Source organism: Hirundo rustica, chromosome 11, assembly GCF_015227805.2.
Source record: "Hirundo rustica isolate bHirRus1 chromosome 11, bHirRus1.pri.v3, whole genome shotgun sequence".
Taxonomy (NCBI): Eukaryota; Metazoa; Chordata; class Aves; order Passeriformes; family Hirundinidae; genus Hirundo; species Hirundo rustica.
The window spans coordinates 18,750,078-18,769,693 of record NC_053460.1 but is presented as its reverse complement, the minus strand read 5'-3'; positions in this window follow the sequence as shown (position 1 = coordinate 18,769,693).

Below are 19,616 nucleotides of genomic sequence, written 5' to 3'. Positions count from 1 at the left end.
CTAAATTAACTGCATGCATTAACCAAAAGACAGGATATACTTCAAACAACATCACATGCTGCTGTTATATTCATTTATGTTTAACCACTGTAAAGTACATCCTGAAGGGTGCTGTGGGTGGTCAATCCAGAGTGGTGGTGAGCTGCCTGACTTTTGGGAAATCAAATGGGAAATCAAATGGGACATCAAGGCTTTACCCACCCCTGAACAGAGCAAAGGTACCACACAACTACTGTGTGAATCACAGAATGGCCTGGGCTGGAGGGACCTCAAAGCCCATCCAGTGCACCCCTGCCATGGACAGGGACACCTTCCACTGTCCCAGGCTGCTCCAAGCCCCAATGTCCAACCTGGCCTTGGGCACTGCCAGGGATCCAGGGGCAGCCACAGCTGCTCTGGGCACCCTGTGCCAGGGCCTGCCCACCCTGCCAGGGAACAATTCCTGCCCAAGATCCCATCCATCCCTGCCCTCTGGCAGTGGGAGCCATTCCCTGTGTCCTGTCCCTCCAGCCCTTGGCAATTGTCTCTCTCCATCCTTCCTGCAGCTCCTTCAGGCCCTGCAAGGCCACACTGAGCTCACCCCAAAGCTTCTCCTCTCCAGGCTGAACAATCCCAGCTCTGCCAGCCTTTCCTCCCAGCAGAGCTGCTCCATCCCTCTGCTCATCCTGGTGCCTCCTCCGGGCTCCCTCCAGCAGCTCCACATCCAGAACAATGAACAGAAGGGAGCCAAAAGCTCAGAATAAATGTGGAGCCTAAACAGAAACAAGTGGTGTCACCTTTAGCTCCAAGGCAGACAGCAGGGGAAAAAGCCACAACAGCTGTGCCCCTTCCCAGCAGGTCAGGGACACAAACTGCAGAGCAGGGCTGCACCTTGGGCTCTCTCTCCTCTTGCTCTCTGTGTTTGCACAGGGTGAAACAGTCTAAACAGAGGTGCCTTAATCCAGGTTTGTCTGATGAAACCTGTTTCTGTCCCTCTGAAAATTGTGAATTTGCAAAGTTGATCCAGAGCTCCTCTTATCAGTGCAACCTTTCTGTCCATTATCCTTACTGCTTATGGAGCTCAGTTTGAAGGTCCCCACTTTGCAGCATAGGAAACAATTAACTCTCTATTCCCAATATTTATTGTAAAAACATTGTCTCTGTTTGATCTACCAGCTATCACGTGTAGTAGCTGACTGGATGCATTTCCACACCTTCTTCTACAAAGACTGCTCCCAAAATGGATTAATATCCTTTCCAAAAAGTGTAGCAAATTAGTCCTATTGGAACATGTGCAGCCATAGGAGGCTCCAAAGCTTTTTAGAGACTTTTTTTTTAGTGCTTTCAACATTTTATGCTAAAGAATAGAGAAGTCTCTGCTGTTTGATACATATACAAATGTTCTGTATTTTCAGAAGCCTTTCTTGTGCTTCAAAAACAGTCATTTCTTTTGTGTGCCTCTATTCAGCAAGTTTTCTGTTGGTGACCAGAGCAGTTAAAACAGGAGTTTAACATTTTTGAATATGTTTTATCTGTTGTTCTTTAAAGATTCTATTGTGCTGATGAGAGGTTAGCATCTCAGTTTTATTTGGTACCTTGACTGTGTAGATGAACAGATGGACTCACTCACATCCCTGCTCATATGGAATAGACATCCCATTATTTATCCTTGGTTTCCTGGAGCAGATTATGCAATGTAAAGTCATTGTAAAAGTCATCTTGTAGTGCCTGGCCTCAGTTTTAGGGTCATCCTCAGCCTCTAGAAACCCAAACACAACGACTGTTTTGACATGCCAAGCTCTAAAGCTCTCTAGGAGTCCGGAAACAGACTGTGACTGAATATATGGAAAGTTGGAATGTAACTTAGGATAAAGCAGAAGGGATTTAACCTGTGTAGTAAAAAGAAAAGCAATTTCATTTTCCCAGCCAAGGAAACTGTGCTGAGAGAGAGCTGAATTTGACCATTTTATTTTATTTCACTTTTTTAGCAGGGCTGGAGTTGGGACACAGTGTGGGATGGTGCTGCCAGGGTTTGTCTGCAGGGAGGGAGGGACAGGGTGGCTGTGGTTGCTGTCACAGTGTTTGGGAACACCCTGGGAGCGCTCTGGGAGCTGCCCTGTTCAGTTTGCAGAGGACATTTTAGCAGTCTGCCTTAAAAAGGGGAAAGGGCAGAGGAGGTTCCTGGGCTGCTGGGCCCCTCCCAGCCAGGCATGCAGGGCTGCTCTGCAGGAAGAGTTTGTGGTTTACAGCATGTGCAGACCCTCTGTCCCGCCGCCCTCCTCCTCCTCTGGTCCCACTTTTGGTTCTGCTCTCTTGCAATCCTCCATGTGCACAGATGTGTGTGTGTGTGTGAGTATGTGTGTGTGTGTGGCAGTTTCTGGTTTTCTTTGAAACCTAAAAGCATGGTCATGAGGTCTTGTAGGAGAGATCAGTGTTCCATTCGTCTTAATCTGCATGGTGTGGTGTTGAATCAGTGCAGAACTACAGTAAGAATTGGTTGTCTTTAAACTGTAGATATTCCTTGAGATGTTGAGATCCCTGAGTATGAAAAAGTGCAAACTTGTAATTCAAGAGTTCACTGCCTGCTGTTAAAGTCAAGGGATGAATGCCATTAATAATAGGGGTTGGTGGCTGTCAGATTTCCCCCAAAGTTTTTGCAGCACAGACTTCAACTTTTGATGGTGGATGACCTGACGGGCACAGTGGAAGTCTCCAGAACAACTGTCAGCAGAGTAAGGTTTAAACAGGGAGCAATATGTAAGATTTAGGCCGTATGTTGAGCAGTGATGAGAAAACAAAATATCGAGTGTCTGTTCATTAGGTAAGCACTGCCTGCTGCACTGGAGCAGGGAAAATATGGTGAAGTAGCCTAATTGTAAAGTTTATCTTTATGATTCATGTGTGTACAGATGCAATGGACAGGCATTCAAGTTACAGGGTGATGTTGATGGCACTTCCTAACTTCTCAGTTTTGCTGTTCCAGCCTCGCTGGCGAGCTCTGTGTGTGTTATATTTATCTGTGTGCTACTTCATCCTCTGGTCAATTGTAATGAAATTAAATGTGTCATCAAGGCTTGAAAATGCTTTTCAGTTAATGCTAGTGTTTCTAAATACCTTTGAAATTAGAGAGAAATAGCCAACTTGCTGCATTCCCAGTGTAAGCCTTTTATGTGACAGTTCTAGCAAGAAATGTATGCAAAACCATTAGAATGAATGGCATGATTGCAAACTGATTATTGCATGAGAGAGGACAGAATTGGTATTTAGCATAATATTGCTTCCCTTTATGTTTTGGAAACCTTAGTTCTAGGGAATACAGTAGAAGTTTAACTTAAGCCTAATTGTTGGAATTTAGTGTTGTGCTGAAATGTCAATTTTCATTTCCCAGCAGAACCGAAGCTTTACAAACACCGTGGGAGTTCTTGCCAACTTCAGCGGAGAAACTGCTGAAACCTGCACAAACCAGCTAAGATGTGGAAACCTCTGTTTAGCCTAACATATAGATCATGCTCAGAGGCAAAGTGGGTGTTACTGCTTGGGGTGACCCAGCAAAGATCAGTGTTTGGGATGCCTGTTGCTGGGACAGCAAAGGCCACACACCTCAATGGAGCAACTGAAGGGACCCAAGCTTCGCTGAAGGAATCATTACTCAGGTGGATCTGGGATATGGAGGACACTCAGGGAAAGTTTTAGTGTTTTCACATGTGTTTAAAATCACATGTGAATTGTCAAGATAAGTTGTCAAAATCACTGTTGTCAAGAGCTGCTGCATCAACCATCAAAAACAGTAATAATAACAAAACTTTCCACGGGAAAGATGGGGTTCACATCAAGAGCTTGTATTGCCAGTAATATAACTCCTGTGTCATAGATTTAATACTGTTAGCAAAGGTGGCCTCAGACTCCAGAGGCAGCTGCATTGTGGCCCTTGGAGCGAAGCACATGGTACAAACTCCAGCTCAGCCTCTGCTGTGCCACTGAACTGCTGCCAGCACAAGGCTCTGGCCCACAGCCATCTCTGGTGCTTTCCTTCTTCTCTTAGGGACTTCGGTTCCGCTCAGTGTATGGTGAGTTCTAAAAACCCCATCCAGGAGGTGAGATGTGATCTTGAACCTCTGGGTCCTGCTGGTACAAGCAGGGAGCAAAGTGGGAAAGAGCAGATGCCGAAAACTGAAACCCCTGAGCCTATGCAGCAGAATTGGGAATGAATTCACGGTAAAAGCAAGAGATGAGGTTTTCCTCTCAAAAAAATGGATCCTGTACCTGATGCCCAAGTCCAGCCCTGCATTGTCTCTCTAGCACTCACAGCAGCTCATTTTGGGCTGTTCTGCCTCCCTGCTCCCCTCTGGCTCCAGAAGCTCACTGAGCCAGCTGGACTTTCTCCATTCCCCCTCCAACACAATTCCAGACTCTTCCTTTGGGAACCAACTCTCGGTAGCAGGAGCTTGCACTTGTGTCTCTGTCTCACTTTTATTGTAGATCCTTTCTTCTCTCTTCTAACTTCTGCATCTCCAGGTGCTGCATCCTATGTGTGCAACCTCCTCAAGGTTGTAAATCCCTTCCATCCACAAAATTCATGGCTGGTACAGGCAGATTGCCTGTCCCAGCACAGTGCAGTCCTCACTGCTGCCTCTGTCCTGAGGCTTGGTTTGGAAGAGGAGTAGTCCCTGGCTGGAATGGGTCCTGCATCTCAGGCAGCACCAGAGTTTTGGAGTAGGGCTCTTCCTTGCCCTTCCATGCCCCTGCTGTGCTCTTTGACATGAGGGCTGACTGACATCAGAGAGATGTAAAACCAGGGCAGAAGGTGGTGAAAACACGGTGGAAAATCTGTGTGAAATGTGGGAGAGACACAAGGGCAGGATGGCACTGGGCAAGGCAGAGGAGCACTGAGGACAGGAGCAGTGAGGCTGTGGAATATCTGTGTGTGAACAAGGTGCTGTGAACTGGGAAGCCTCTTTGTCATTCCAAAAAACAAACAAAGAGAGTTGGGGAAAAAATTAATTGTACATGCCCTGTTGAGCAGAAGAGAGTGGGAATGTCATGCCTTTGGCAGGCAGGAGAAAAGAACAGCAAGATTTGAAGGTGGGAATGAAAATGGCAAAAAACTTCTGGACAGTCAGGATAGTGTGTATTGGAGAACACAGGGTTAGAGAAATATAAAGAAAGTAGGAAAGAGTGCAGAAACTCATAGTTGGCATTGCCCCATTTTTTTCAATATGTAATTGGAACCTTTTTCAGAGAGGAGGAGAAATGGAGTGGGAAAATGCTGTGTATCATGATACCTCCTATTCTGATTTTAATTATCCCATAGAGGGGAAAGTCATCTCTGCACAGATGGGTCTTTTTCCTCACCCCCTAAAGTGGCTTAACCCTAACCTATCTGAGGGGTCTGGTAATTATAAGTTTTACTGGTTGAAATGTGGCTGGAATTTACCAGCACATTTAGATGTGGAAGGATGTAGATATTTTAGTAACCGAATTTTCGTATTCCGTTCTCTTTGTTCTGAGCCTGAAGCATGTGGCTTAGAGTGGGAATGAAAATCAGGGTGAAGATCTTGCTGTAGCTCTGCATAACCAATTTAAAACAAGATCAGTGTGAAAATGGGGCCATCATCTTCCAGATTGCAACAAGTGGGGTTCAACTTTATAATGAAAGATTATTCCGTCTTACATTTATAGAGATGGGAGTTAAAAATGCAGCCTGGTGAAAGGCAGAAAAAGAAAACTAACAGGAGTGTTAAGTTGAACACAATAATTTAAAAAAATCATAGAGCACTTGAAAAATCTGCTATTCAAGGGCCTTTGCTTCTTAGAGAAAATATTCTCCTGGGCCTGCAGGGTTTCAGCAGTGCTCAAAGATTAGGCAAATGTATTAAAATATTAATTGGAGTTGAATAGTATGATGTTAGAGTGACTATCTTCCACTGGTTCTCTTTGGGAAGAGATTTGTTTTTGCAATAGGGAGTGACTGTGCCAGGAGTTATCGTGCTGGTGTTCAGCTAAGTACTCAGAGCAGCACAAAACTGACTTTGAAGGCCTCTTGTTTCAGCCATGATGAAAATTCTTTTTTAAATTTATTTTTCCAGTACTCTTAAGGTTTTGCTTTTAAAGAATTATACCCTCTGCTCCTCTGAATGTTCCCACACAAAGGTCTCCCCTCATGTTTTCTTATAGCTGGGTTTCAGCTGAACAAAGCAGTCAGTGCTTGCTAATTTTAAACACAAGTGGCTCCTCTTTCTGTATATTTCTTTATTATATGGGGCATTAAATAGGGGGCAGAAATGCAGCAAATGATATGGAAGGGCTGTACACAGTGAAATAAACCCCTGCTACAGCCTGACCCACACCCACATCACACACCCAGGCTGCTGAAGGTGGTGAGGAGGAGCAAACACACACTACCAAAGGGTTTGGTACCATCTTATTAAATCACTGCCAGATTTCTTAACAGACTCCCTGGAACAGGGATTCCAAGACAGCTGCATATCTGGAGACTGCAGGATTGATGTATGGAGGCTTCTAGTTCACACAGGCTCCACAGATCCTGGAGAATGAATCCCTAATAAACACACACAAACCCCACCTTCTCCCCAAAACACGGTCTTGCCCTTTACTCAGTATTTCAAAACCACTTTCCTATTTTCTCAGCACAAGATGAGTGTCCCTATTGATATATTCTGTTTTAATGTTTAGTTCAGTTTTTTCTGCTGTGTTTTATTCTGAGTGTTTTGCGAGGTCTGATGAGTGCTTGGTCTGTTATACCGTGGAATTTTCTGCCACCTCCCCATGCTTGGAGAAATACAAAATCCAACAGCAGCAGAGTTTTTGCTGAGACAGGTTTCTTTCTGCTTGTCCCCAAACACATTGTCTCAGCACACAAGAAGACGGCATCAATATTTCCTGCCAGTGTCCCCTCTGGATTGTGCTGTTGTGGATATTCACAGTGCTCACTTTTATACAAGGTGCTGCAGTGAGGAAAGGAGGGATCTGCTCTGTTCTTGATTAATAAAAGAAGCAATAGACATTTATGAATTGCAGCTCAAAACCAGATTAGATATTAGCAAAGACACCCAAACGGCAAAGAGCGGAAGGACTGGAAAAGATTGCCTTGGGCTTGGGGAACATCCAGCAAACAGGGATTTTCAGGGGGAATGAGGCAAATATTTGCCATGGACTATGGGGGTATTGTTGGTCCTGCTCTGGGCAGGAGAATGGTGTAGCTGGCTTATTGAGCCCTTTCCAGCACTATTTGTAAGTATTTTATGCTGCAGAAAAGATGCTGTGTCCAGAGTTTCCCCAAGTACAGGGTCTCTGCCGCTTGGGCTTGCAGGACTGAAAGGGCAGCAGATCTTCAATCTTAAAAATTCTCATGAGAGTGTTCAGAAAATTTCTTTTCTCCAGAAATTTCTTACTGTGCTTTATTAACATATTTCGTTTGAGATGTGTGTGTAAATCTAGTATGGGTGAGCAAGTAAAGCTATAAAAATTCTCCAGTTGGTCTGGTGTTTGGCTGCTGTGTTTGCATCAAAAAGAATGCCTTATTCATAAACTCTAGTCCTGGTTCTTGACTTGATCACTGATTGCTCTGTCCTCACACTCAGGAAATTAATGCCTCTGTCTTGCAGGGCTCTTTCCAGTGTGCAGTTCACAGTTATGGAAACTGTTGTTTCCCTGTCCTTCTTTCCCTTTAACTTTTTGACTTCCCCGTCTCTGTGTGGGTTTTATGTCGTTCCAGAGGCCACAGGCAGCCCTGCAAGGTCAGCTCAGTGTTTTTCTTGCCTGCAGTTCTGTGTTGTGTAGCTTAATGGATGTGATAACAATCTGCAAAAATCTCAAGGCTGTAAACACTGAAGAGGAGTCCGAATGGTTCCAAGGATGTGTGGGAAGCAGTTGACCAAAGAAACATGTAGAGTGTATACTGTGATAAGTATCTTCACAGCTGGAGCTCTGAGAATGGAATATGCTTTCAAAAGATTTTTCAGATCACTTTAAATAAATTATGGGAAGTGTTCTGCAGCGTCAGCTCTTGATGGTGCTGCGGCTCTCTCAGCACCATCAGAGCTCTATCAGAGCACATATGCTCATTCTTTCCCCCAGAAAATCAGTTAAAGGGCATGAGAAAACTCCACTGCAGCTGCTACAAATCACAGCAAAAGAATCCTTGGAGTTTTGTTGCTGATTTGAAAATTCAAAGCTGACTTGTGATCTTCAGGATAGTTGAATGTCTAAAAATTTCAGCTGTCCTGCTCACCCAATTTGAGGTATGTGTGGGTCTCAGGCAACAGCTTTTGCTCCCTTACTGGCAGGATCCATTATTATTTCCACTTCCCAGTATTCCAAACCCAGAAGATCGTATTGAATTCCATGTAGTTTTCTGCTCCTTGCCAGCACTGTTTGCTAATGCAATGTGAAAATGGAAATGGCAGTAATAAATTTGGTACATTTCCTATCAACTGACACAAAACCTCACTGGGTTAGGTGATAAGGATGTCTTTCTTCTGTGCATCTTTAATAGGATTGTGTTGCCTGTGGAGCTCTGAGAAGCTGGGCAGATATAGAACACACCAAGGTATGCAAGAAAGAGCTTCTTTTGGAATTTGAGGATTAAAGTCTCCTAGCCCACATGGATTGGTGAACCAGCAGATCTCTTTGCCCTGCCTTCCTTCCATTTGAAACTTCCACAGCTGAAATTCCCTTACTGTAAGCTCCCTCTTCCAGGCTCTGAGCAGGACGGGATGGCCCCCTGGGCTATTTCCTATCAGGCTGTCATAATAAACACTGATTTTCTTTGTCTTCCTGCAGGGATTTACTCCAGGTAGACCCATGGGAAATTATATTTGTACATTCTCAGTGTTTTTTTCACTCCATTCCTGTCCAGAACCTGGGTGCAAATGTATCACTGATGCTCCAGAATAGAATCCGAGGCTTTTGGCTTTTCCCTCCTCACTTTAAAACTTCACTATTGGCTTCCTGTCACTTGCCTTCAGACCTGATTAATACTGTGTAAAACTGTAGACTTCACAGCTATTCTTCAAAAGGATTTAAAGGCCCCTGATTTCCCATAGTGAAGTAAGCAATTGCATTATTTCAATGTGAAGGAGAGAAAATTGAGATCAATATCCCCTCGTAAATACAATGCTGCGATTCGTAACAACAACCATGATTTAATTTTTTCGAAGGCCAGGGGACCAAATATGTGGCAATTCCTGTGTTCTTCCAGAGACAAATATTTATGTGTTAAACTTCTCCTGGTGGTTGACTTAACAGGGCTCAAGGAAAGTGTCTTCAGGATATGTTCTGAAGAAAATAAATAACTTTGTCTTTCAAAATTTGAGAAAAAACCCTGTCAGTTCCCAGCAGTTTTGCCTTTTCCACACTCAGTGGCAGTTGAGGATTCAATTCATCCCCAGACCGCAGAGTGAAGAGGATTAGGCACTCAGTCAGGCTGGAAATTCCTGATCCATGTCTTGACTGGCCTACAGGTGAGGATTTAAATGGCTGAAAGGTAAAGGTGACTGAGGAGTGCTTTGAAAGAAGGCTTTTTTTCTTAAGGGGAACTGGAAGTTTCTCATAGTGTGATGTTCTGCCATGATGCTTCACCTCAGAGGCAGGAGCAGCCTGCAGGCAGCCAGGCAGAAAAATGGTGAAAAAAATGGGATTTTTTAGAAGCAAAAAGTTGAGGTGCTTTTGGTTAAACCATGTGAGAGGAACTGAAACACAGCAGAATGCTTCTGCAGCTGAAGAACAAGTCTTTTATGTGTGAGGATGTTGCTCTGAAAAGAATCTTCAAGTCTGAACTCTGAATCCTAAGAGGAAGGCTGAGTGTTAATATCGATAGAGTGTGACAAGTGGAGAGTGTGAGATGCAGAGTAAATGCATCCAGAGCAAGAAAATAAGCAGAGGAGATTCACTATCTCCTCAAATTAAATGTATGGATTGCCATGTATTAAACCACCCTCACACTCTGGTTTGCCATTATCCCTGGTGACCTCAGAAGGGATTGCATAAATACATGGATGCAACTTCTCAAGAGGAATGGATACCCTGATCCCTCTCTGGGTGACAAACACATATTCCTGTCATCCAGGACTGTGGTTTCCAGAGTTCCTTATGGTGCTGAGAAATCACTGAAAACTTTTTTCATGTCATACAAATCAGTTTGATTTGTGCTTCCAGAGCCAGATGGGGAGGGCAATAAACTCTTTTGGGGGTGGAGGGATTGAAGTGTTGGGTAGGAGTTGGAATTAATTTCAGATGAAGAGATGTTTGCAAGTCTGTGCTGACTCTAACCATTGGACTAGATTTATTTGAAGAAAAGCTGTGCTAAGGGAGTAGAAAAAAGGTTACACACTTCTCCCAGGGAGTCTGGGGAACAAGAACAGTGGGATTTATGCATCTGCCCTGTGGCTGAGATTAGATAGCCAGCAGCTGCAGCCTGGGGGAAAAGTGCCATCATTTGCGTGCAGCAAGGTAATTACACGTTCCTCCATTAAATCTCCCCCTCTGCACGTGGATCTATGGCTTCGTTAGGACAAGTCCCATTACCTTGCTGCTCTCAGCATGGAAATGTATTTGGAGTTCACTCAGTGCAAAATAAGTCTGCCAGTGTGCTTGGTGGGGCTGGTTTGATGTGGATACACTGCACCAGCTGCAGGACTGGGATGTGTTTCCATTTGCTTCCATGTATAATTCAGGACATTCATCAAGAGCTGAGCATCCTGGGGATCTGCAGGATACTTTGGGGCCATCCTGGGAGTTCCATTTATCGGTTATCAGTGCACAAAGCCTCATTCCAGTGAGCAAAATAATTTCACACTCCCAGCCAGTGGAATATTCGGGCTGTTTCTGTAGCAGAGCAGGAGCAATAGGTGCAGGTAATGGGACCCAGGATTTTTTTATTGGAATCTTAGGCCTTTAATACAGCTTTGAATATTGATAGTGAGGTGTCATTGGCTCTGCACAGCAGCTGTTCTTTCTTCAGCCTAAAAGCTGTACTTCTTTCCTATCTGTTGCTTCTTTTCTGCCCTGCTTCTCCTTCCAGGTGAGGAAGTTTCAAACTGAACAGGTTTTGCTTATCCTTTCAGAAGGTCTTTCAGAAGGTCTTTGTGAAGACACGGTAAAAACAAGATTGATTTTGTGCCTAACAAGTTTTTCAAAGTCCAGTTTTGCCCACACTTCAGTGGGCCTGGGCTGTGCCCTGCAGCCCATGCTCCCCTGAGAAGGCACTAATTAATTTTTCATGTGGCTCCAGTTATATAATCCTCAGAGAGAAAAGGAGTTTCTTGTCACCCTGCTGTCTGGTGAGGGCTGCAGTGAAGTGACTGACCACATTTCAGTCACTTATTTCAGCTTCTTTTCAATTCCCATACCTGAGAGATTAGGACTTTGCATTAAACTGCAGGATTTTGCTTTCTCTCCATTTCTTCTTCATTCTCTCCTTGCTGATAAATAATAGATACAGGAGAATGAATAAAGCACTAAATTTGTGCCATGGGACTGAAGTTTCCATCTAATTGGTGGTCCAGCCCAGTGTGAAATCTATTTGATGGTTTCAGGTTCATACTTCTGGAACGGTATTCCTCCTGTGAAGATATTAACTGTAAAAAAAAAATTTAGCCTGGCAAAGCAATCCTAGTGTCTGCTTCAGAAAGGCCAAAGATGAAGTTAATATAGAAGCAGGATTACCTGCACTCATACAGAAAGTGTCTCCAGGGCAGCCTCCACTGAGCTGCTGCAGGGCAGCCAGTTCTGTGCCTGCTCACACACCTGCAGGGCTCTGTTTGGTAGACAAAGCTTGGCTTTCAGGGCCTGGGCTTTCAAGAGACATCACAGAAGCACAGAATGGTTTGGGCTGGGACCACAAATCCCATCCAGTGCCACCCCTGCCATGGCAGGGACACCTTCCACTGTCCCAGGCTGCTCCAAGCCCCAGTGTCCAACCTGGCCTTGGGCACTGCCAGGGATCCAGGGGCAGCCACAGCTGCTCTGGGCACCCTGTGCCAGGGCCTCAACACCCTGCCAGGGAACAATTCCTGCCCAATATCCCATCCATCCCTGCCCTCTGGCCGTGGGAGCCAGTCCCTGTGTCCTGTCCCTCCCTTGTCAAATGTCTCTCTCCATCCTTCCTGCAGCTCCTTCAGGCCCTGCAAGGCCACACTGAGCTCACCCCAAAGCTTCTCTCCAGGTGAACAATCCCAGCTCTGCCAGCCTTTCCTCCCAGCAGAGCTGCTCCAGCCCTCTGCTCATCCTGGTGCCTCCTCTGGGCTCTCTCCAGCAGCTCCAGGTCCTTGCTGTGCTGGCCCAGGCTGGGGCAGCTCTGCAGCTGGGCTCTCACCTGAGGGGTCAGAGGGGCAGAATCCCCCTGCCCTGCTGCCCACAGGGGGCTCCGCCCAGGACAAGGGGATTTGGGATCCCCGCACACACAGCCAGGGTAGGGCCAGCTCTGCCCCACAGCTCCCCCAGGGCCTTCTCCCAGGGCTGCTCCAGCTCCTCAGCCCCAGCCTGGATCGATCCCAGGGGTGCTCTGACCCAGGTGAACTTTGCTTTGTGATATTACATTAATTTTTATGTAGATACTAAAAAGTAAAATTATGTATGCATATATTATATATGTATACATATATATGCATACATATATAAATACATACGTATGTATACCTATGTGTATATATACACACACATATAAAAGTAAAACACTCCTCTCGCAATTGCCTCATGTGGGGGAAAACACCACCTGGCCGTGACTCGGAAAGTAAATGCCTAATGTCACTTACATCACTGCAAGAGGTGTCTTTTAATAATGAAAAATAAATCTACGCTTGATATTAATGTGCTGTTTGCAAATCTTCATAGCCAGAAAGTCCACTGGGTTTGACTTTTTAGCCTAATATATAATTAGTATCTTGAAAATGAAATAAGATCAGGAATGAGTCACTCAGAGTTGGACATTTTAGCCCATATTCTGTGCCTTTTGGATTTCTGTGGAAAGCATAGTTCTGTACTATCACTTGTCTTCCTTCAAATGGATAATGATAATTTTATGTGAATTATACTTGCCAGAGTGACCTCAGAGTCGTGGCTGAGCTTCATTGCCAGAAAAGTGCTGAAAGAGAGAACGTTTCAGCACCTGCACATAAGCGCAGAGTCAGTTCGGTGGTTCCTCCTGTACTGAAAAGTGGAGTGTCAGAACCTGCTGAAGGTAGTACTCAGTGCTGTGGTCTGAAATCAGCCCTGGGGTTTGCAATGTGGGATTGGTCTTTGGACTATCAAGACAGTCCTGGTAGGACTGCTCCCTAAAACTATCCCTTTGTGTCTAAAAATTCTTTTACTTTTGCTTCTCCTCTCTAGAATATTGGGACACATTTCCCAAAGAAGCTGCATCCCTGGAAGTATTGAAGGCCATGGTGGAATGAGATGAGCTTTAAGATGCCTTCCAACCCAAACTGTTGTGCTGCAGAATAAATTACAAAAAACCAACAAAGTGTGCCAAGCTCAGTGGAAACTTTCTGTTGGCTTCAGAGAGTGTTGAGGCAGCTGCTAAATGAAATGTCACCATGAACACACAATATTTGTGCTTTCTTCCTGTGGGGAGAAGATGGGAAAGGCAAGATGAGTACTAGATCTGTGCATTGCTGCTCGTGGAGAAGCAAAGCCAAGTGAGGAGCTTTTAGGAGAAAAACAGCAACAGGGCCTGATGGAAGAGCTTCAGAAGAGGAGAGAGCACTGGTGAGGCTTTGTATCTTCCAGCAACACCACGATGTCTCTCTAGACAGAAAATTCCTGCAAGAGGAGGTGCTGGCAGGGAGAGGGCAGGTCCAGGTCCCTCCTGCAGAGCCTGATGGAGCACGGCAGGGAAGAGCAGTGGCTCTGTCTCAGCAGAGCTCTGGGGTTTCAGAGGCAGTCTGCTCTAAAAGCTGATGCTCTGGTTGGGAAGCCCTGTTTATCCCGGAGAAATCCCTTCAGTAACAAAGTGGAGCATTAACAAATCACAACTAAAATTTCTGTTCAAAATGTTGGCTGTGGCAAATAAATTTTTGTCTTCTTGGCTAGCTTGTGTTCCTATGTCCAAGACACTCATTTCTGCAGGGTCCTGCTCATCACTGGCTCCTCTCTTGAAGGAGATAAATAATATTGACCTTTGGAAATATATGGCTCAATAGTTTATCTTTGCTTCAGAGCTTGCCAAAGCTCATTACTGTGTCTGGGAGGATTGTTTCAGATATATCCATGTAACAAGAACTTACATGAGCTAAAATAACCAATTTAAGAGTGCAGGACTCAGTCCTCTCATTGGCAAGCTGCCTTCACACTAGATATGTTCTCTATTATTGATGGTATCTCCAGCAGATCCCAGAACAGTGCTAGGTGAGTTCTAAAATTAATGTCCATTTCCATGGTTCATTAGTTTGACTGGGTCTGGGTAATAAATGGAGCTACAAAATCAAAAACAAACCAAACAAGCCCCTGCATTTTCTCCCAGATCCAATCCCAGATTTGGAAGTGTTTGTGTGGGGTTTTGTTTGTTTGTTTGTGGATTTTTGGTGGTTTTGTTTTGTTTGTTTGTTTGTTTTTTGGTTGGTTGGTTAGTTGGGGTTTTTTTGGCTTTTTTTTTGGTAGGTAATTTGAACTTTGACTAAGGAATCTTCATGGAAATTCTATAAACAGCATTCTCATTTTTCTTTTCATTTTCATAAGCCTACTGAGTCCCGATCAGAGTGATAATTAATGTTGAAATGCAATGAAATAACGTCTGTGAAGTGTTTCTAAGCAGAAGCAGAGCTCTCTTGCAAGGTTTCAGCTCAGTTCTGCAGACCCAGAGGATTTAGCTGTTTCTGATAAGCCTAGATAAGCTCCTGGACTTCTGAATGCCTGAACTGCAACTCTGAGCTTGGTGGAGTTCACTTATCACCAGTCAATTTTGTATTTAATTTAATATTGTTTTATCAGCTGTCTTTATATAAATTTCCTTCCTCCTCTCCCCTTCAACCCCCTCAAAATCCTACCTGATGTTTTAAACCCAAACTACACTTAAATATTAGGAACCTTATTATAGTAATTATAGATCAATACATTTTTATTTGCAATCTACAAACATACTGAGCAGCAAAGGTGTTTCAATCACTCATTGATTAAATATATTTCGAATTTTGGAGCAAATAGCTTCAACCTGTGAATATTTAGTTGCTAAATAAGTAGTTCAATTGAAACAAATATAGGTTTTACTTATATACTTGTACTCTTATGACACTAATTCCTCTTACTAATTAAATACAATCTTTTAATTAGACCAAGACCTCCAATTGTCAGGAACATTACTGGTTATTTTATAATAACCAAGATGCTTGACCAGTTCTAATGATTTTCCAAGCATAATATCTGTGATGTTCTTATTGTAATTTGGGATTACTCTTTATAATGGTACAAGTTTCTTAAGAGAGTGATACATGCTTGCTAGTCTGTGTTGAACAATGCTTGTCACTTTGGATTTCCAAATGTTTAAAGGTAAGTACATATATCTTGAGCTGTACTGAAAAAAACCACACAATTTCAAGTTTGCTTCAGGGCCATACAACATTTGTGTTTTCTTTTTTAAACTCTTCATGCTGCAAGATTTGTAATTGTCTAGCACCTGACAGGATTTGCCTGCCTTTATTACCTGAGTAATCCTTGGTGCTACATGAGCTTGGAAAAACATTCCCAGGTCTGTGGCCAGAGGAAATCCAGACTCCTGGAGTTCAGGGCAGTGCCCCTTGTGTCAGTGATTTTAGAATATCTGATTCCTACTAGAACTGACATTTTATAATTAATATTGATTCCATAATTTCTTGATGTTTAACCTTCTTATACCATTGGGGAGGGGTTGAAAAATGATAATTTTCTGTGGGACAAAACCTGGAAATTCCAATCAGTTTGATGTTAAGTTGCTGCATTTACAGATGTGAAATAGTGTGATTTAATTATTTTGTCGTTTAAAGTGGCCTTTCACTTCATTCCAATGTAATTTCCATTCCCTATCGAATTACTGGGGTACTTTAAATGTTCTACTCCACACTCTTAAGAGAAGTCATATCAGGGAATAAGAACCTGCGTGTGTCTAACCAGCAAGACGCATGTGTAATTTGCACTCTTAATTCAATTTAAATATGAGCATGAAGGTTTTGTATGAAAACATAAAAATCTGGCCAGAGGAGATGCTGAAGAAAATGCAAAATCAATGGGCTTACAAAACATTTCAAATTCAAGATTTAGTGGGAGAGATGTGCGTGGTCTGACCAGGATTGCAGGGGTGAGGTGGTGCAGGCGCTCCAGTGCCTGCAGTGAGCACAGCCATGGAGCCCAATCCTGTGTCCATGATATTCTGTCTCCCTAAAAATATGTATATTGGTTACTGCATTGTTTTGCTCGTGAGGATTTTTACAGGACTTGAAAACTGAGGGCAGTTCTGATAAATACTGTAAGACAAAGATTTATGCTCTGAAAAGTGGCAAAGGAAAATTTCTACTCTGATTTTCATCTAGGGTTGGAAAGGAGGGGGGAATGTGCTCAGAGCACAGACAGCTTGGAGAGCTGCATCCTTCCCCCTCAAGCTGTGCATTTAAAGGTCCTTGGGAGATTATATAAAATATGTTGACAGTTTGTGAAACACAGCAATGCTGCAGATTCATCTGCCATGTAGACAGATCTTTATTTCCAACAATTATAAAGTCATTACAGTCAGGCAAGTTTAAAAAGCTGTGGAGTTCTCACTTATTGTGCCTGTTCAGCTGAAATTATTAGTTGCAAACTGAAGTTTCTAGAATTCCCACCTCAGAGGACTGGAAGCAGCCCTTCAGACTCCTTGGTGAACCACATTGGTCTAAATTCAGACTGAAAATATGCTGCAACTATAATGTTATTGATTCTTTATTGCAGGTATTAATCTTTTCTTTTAGCAGTAAATAGCAAACATAGAGGCAGGGAAAATAAGATGTGCTTCCCAATGGAAAACTGAGTAATTAAATTTTGAACTGTAACTACTGAATGTGTATACTTCATATGAGTATCCTGCTTTTAGCATGACTTTTTTTTCAGCAAAATCCAAGCTGTATTTTAGGTGGAAAAGAGTGAACTCCCTTAGTGAGTTACAGATTTTTACTCAACTTACGGCTTTAGGAGGATGATTCATATTGATATTCAGTTTCTACTAGGAAAAGAATTGGTAAAAAGAAGGATGAAGGCAAGAAACAGAAGACTTTTTCCTGTGTATGGGTGTAAAACCAGAAGAGAAGTGAAAAACAAATATAGGACAATAGGATTTTCAGAGAACTGCAGCTTCGGGTTTGATTTTATTCACATTTAGACTGAAAAAAATGTTTGTCCTCATTTTCAAAATTGCTCAGCACTTTCAAAATTCACCCTGAGTCATCTGAGCTCTGCACTTCTGGAAATTCAGGCACTTATTTTACCTTAAATATGGACAAGAGACCAATTGTAGCTCTTTTATTTTAGTCTGGGCCTAAGTGCACTATATACTATCATAGCATATTCAGTGACTCTCTAGCTCATGTAATATATTCCTCTATCCCTTAAGACCCTTATAAAACTGATATAAAACCCTCAGCCTGGTGGAACGGTTTGAATTAGCCCGAGGTTACTGCACAGGTAGCTTTTGTGAGCCTGAAACATCCTTTGGAAGGTGAGCAGCGTCCAGGCCCTGTCATTGTCCTCCCCTGGGTGAGGGATCCGTGGGGCGACCAACGCTCAGCAGAGGGCTCAGCAGTCTGGACTCCTGCATTTTCAGTGGGATTCAGAGTGCCATTTCCGGGACTGGACACAAACGGGGCAGGATTGGTGTTATTGGGGCTGTAAATCGGCTCTGGGTGTTCAGCAGGTACCAAGGGAGACCTAAAATCTGTCTGGGGCAAGAGGGGTGTTGGCACATTTTGAAGAAGTGCAGCTGTGGGGATTTTCTCCATTCTGACTGACAGATTAAGGACACCTTTACCTCTCTGATAGTGTTGGAATCAAGGCTTTCCAGTGGGGGTGTGACACCAGTGGTAACAACAGACAACTGGATTTACCTACCCAATTTGAATGAGGCCTCATTGCCGAGGCCTTCTGCAGAGCAGTTCCTGTGTCACTGATGCTCCTTGTGCCCAGGAAACAGGTGTTGTCTTTATGGAAACGTCTAAACTATTACTTTTTTTTAGAAATTTATTCGGTTTTCTGTTAGAAATGTGGAGGTTCAGGATTAGGATTTTTTTCTGAAAACTTGGATTAGGCTCTTCTGGAACCAGTTTTAGTTTCTGCTCTCTGCTGTTTCATTGCCATGGCCTGAGGTTTTCCTCTCTATCAGCTGGGCAGGGCAGAATCCCATGACACAACTGGCTAGAGAAATCTGAGAGAGACTATTTACAAAGGCCTGGAGGGGCAGGACACAGGGAATGGCTCCCACTGCCAGAGGGCAGGGATGGATGGGATCTTGGGCAGGAATTGTTCCCTGGGAGGGTGGGCAGGCCCTGGCACAGGGTGCCCAGAGAAGCTGTGGCTGCCCCTGGATCCCTGGCAGTGCCCAAGGCCAGGCTGGACACTAGGGCTTGGAGCAGCCTGGGACAGTGGAAGGTGTCCCTGCCATGGCAGGGGGAGAGGAGACTGAGATGAGGCTTAAAGTCCCTTCCCACCCAAACAATTCTGTGGGAGGACAGAGACAGTGCTGAAGGCACTCTTGCCCCTAATGTGTTGCAGCTGTGTTAATTACCAAAGAGTAGGAACAGCCTTGCCCTCACAGCTATGGGTGATGAAAGAGTGAGTCAGACAGCTGGAGTCATGCTGTGAGGAGGAAGGGACCGGAAGCAGAGAGCCAGGAATGCAGAGAGAAGGAGAGGAAGAGCCAGAGCTGGGTGGAGCAATTCCTGGAACTGCAACATAGCATAGGTATGGGAGACTTTTTAAATAACATGGGACTGCAATGTAGAGAAGGTATTTTAGGTAAAGAGGTACTGATGCTTGAGGCCCCCTGAAGTATTTAAAGAAGCACTCTTGAGTGCTGTGGCCACCTTGATGTGATACAAAAGCCTGAATGGCGTGATACAACAGTCAGAATGGCATACCCGGTCTGGACCGATACGGGGTGCTAGTAACTGGCAATACTGACCCACGGGGAGGGGAGTGGGGGGGTGGTGCTGGTGGAGCTGAGAGTGGCGTGTGGAAGCCACAGTGAGGTCTGCACCTGATTTTCTCCTATCAAGACACCTGGAAGCAGGTGAGCCACCAACTGGTAATAATGGGACATAACTTATCTAAGGAGGGTCGTGACCACCTTGACAGTGACATACAGTGACACCAGGCATGATTTGTAATTGGGCTGCAGGGTGAGGTGCAATGGAGATGGAGCCCAGTAAGCCGAGAGCAGCAGGTGAGGCTGCCAGTCTGGACTTGATTTTAACACCTGGAGTACAGGTGAGCTGCTGGGAACATAATGATGGGGATTCAAGTATCAGGAGAATAAAAGATTATTCAGCTACAAAGCATAATGGAAGAGCAGGCCCATGATTGGTTATGGATACTGGGAAAGGAAAAATGCAAAGAAGATTGAAACATTCATCAAACAAGTAATACATGGCAAAGACTCTGTACATTCCAATAGAGGGCATTCAGTT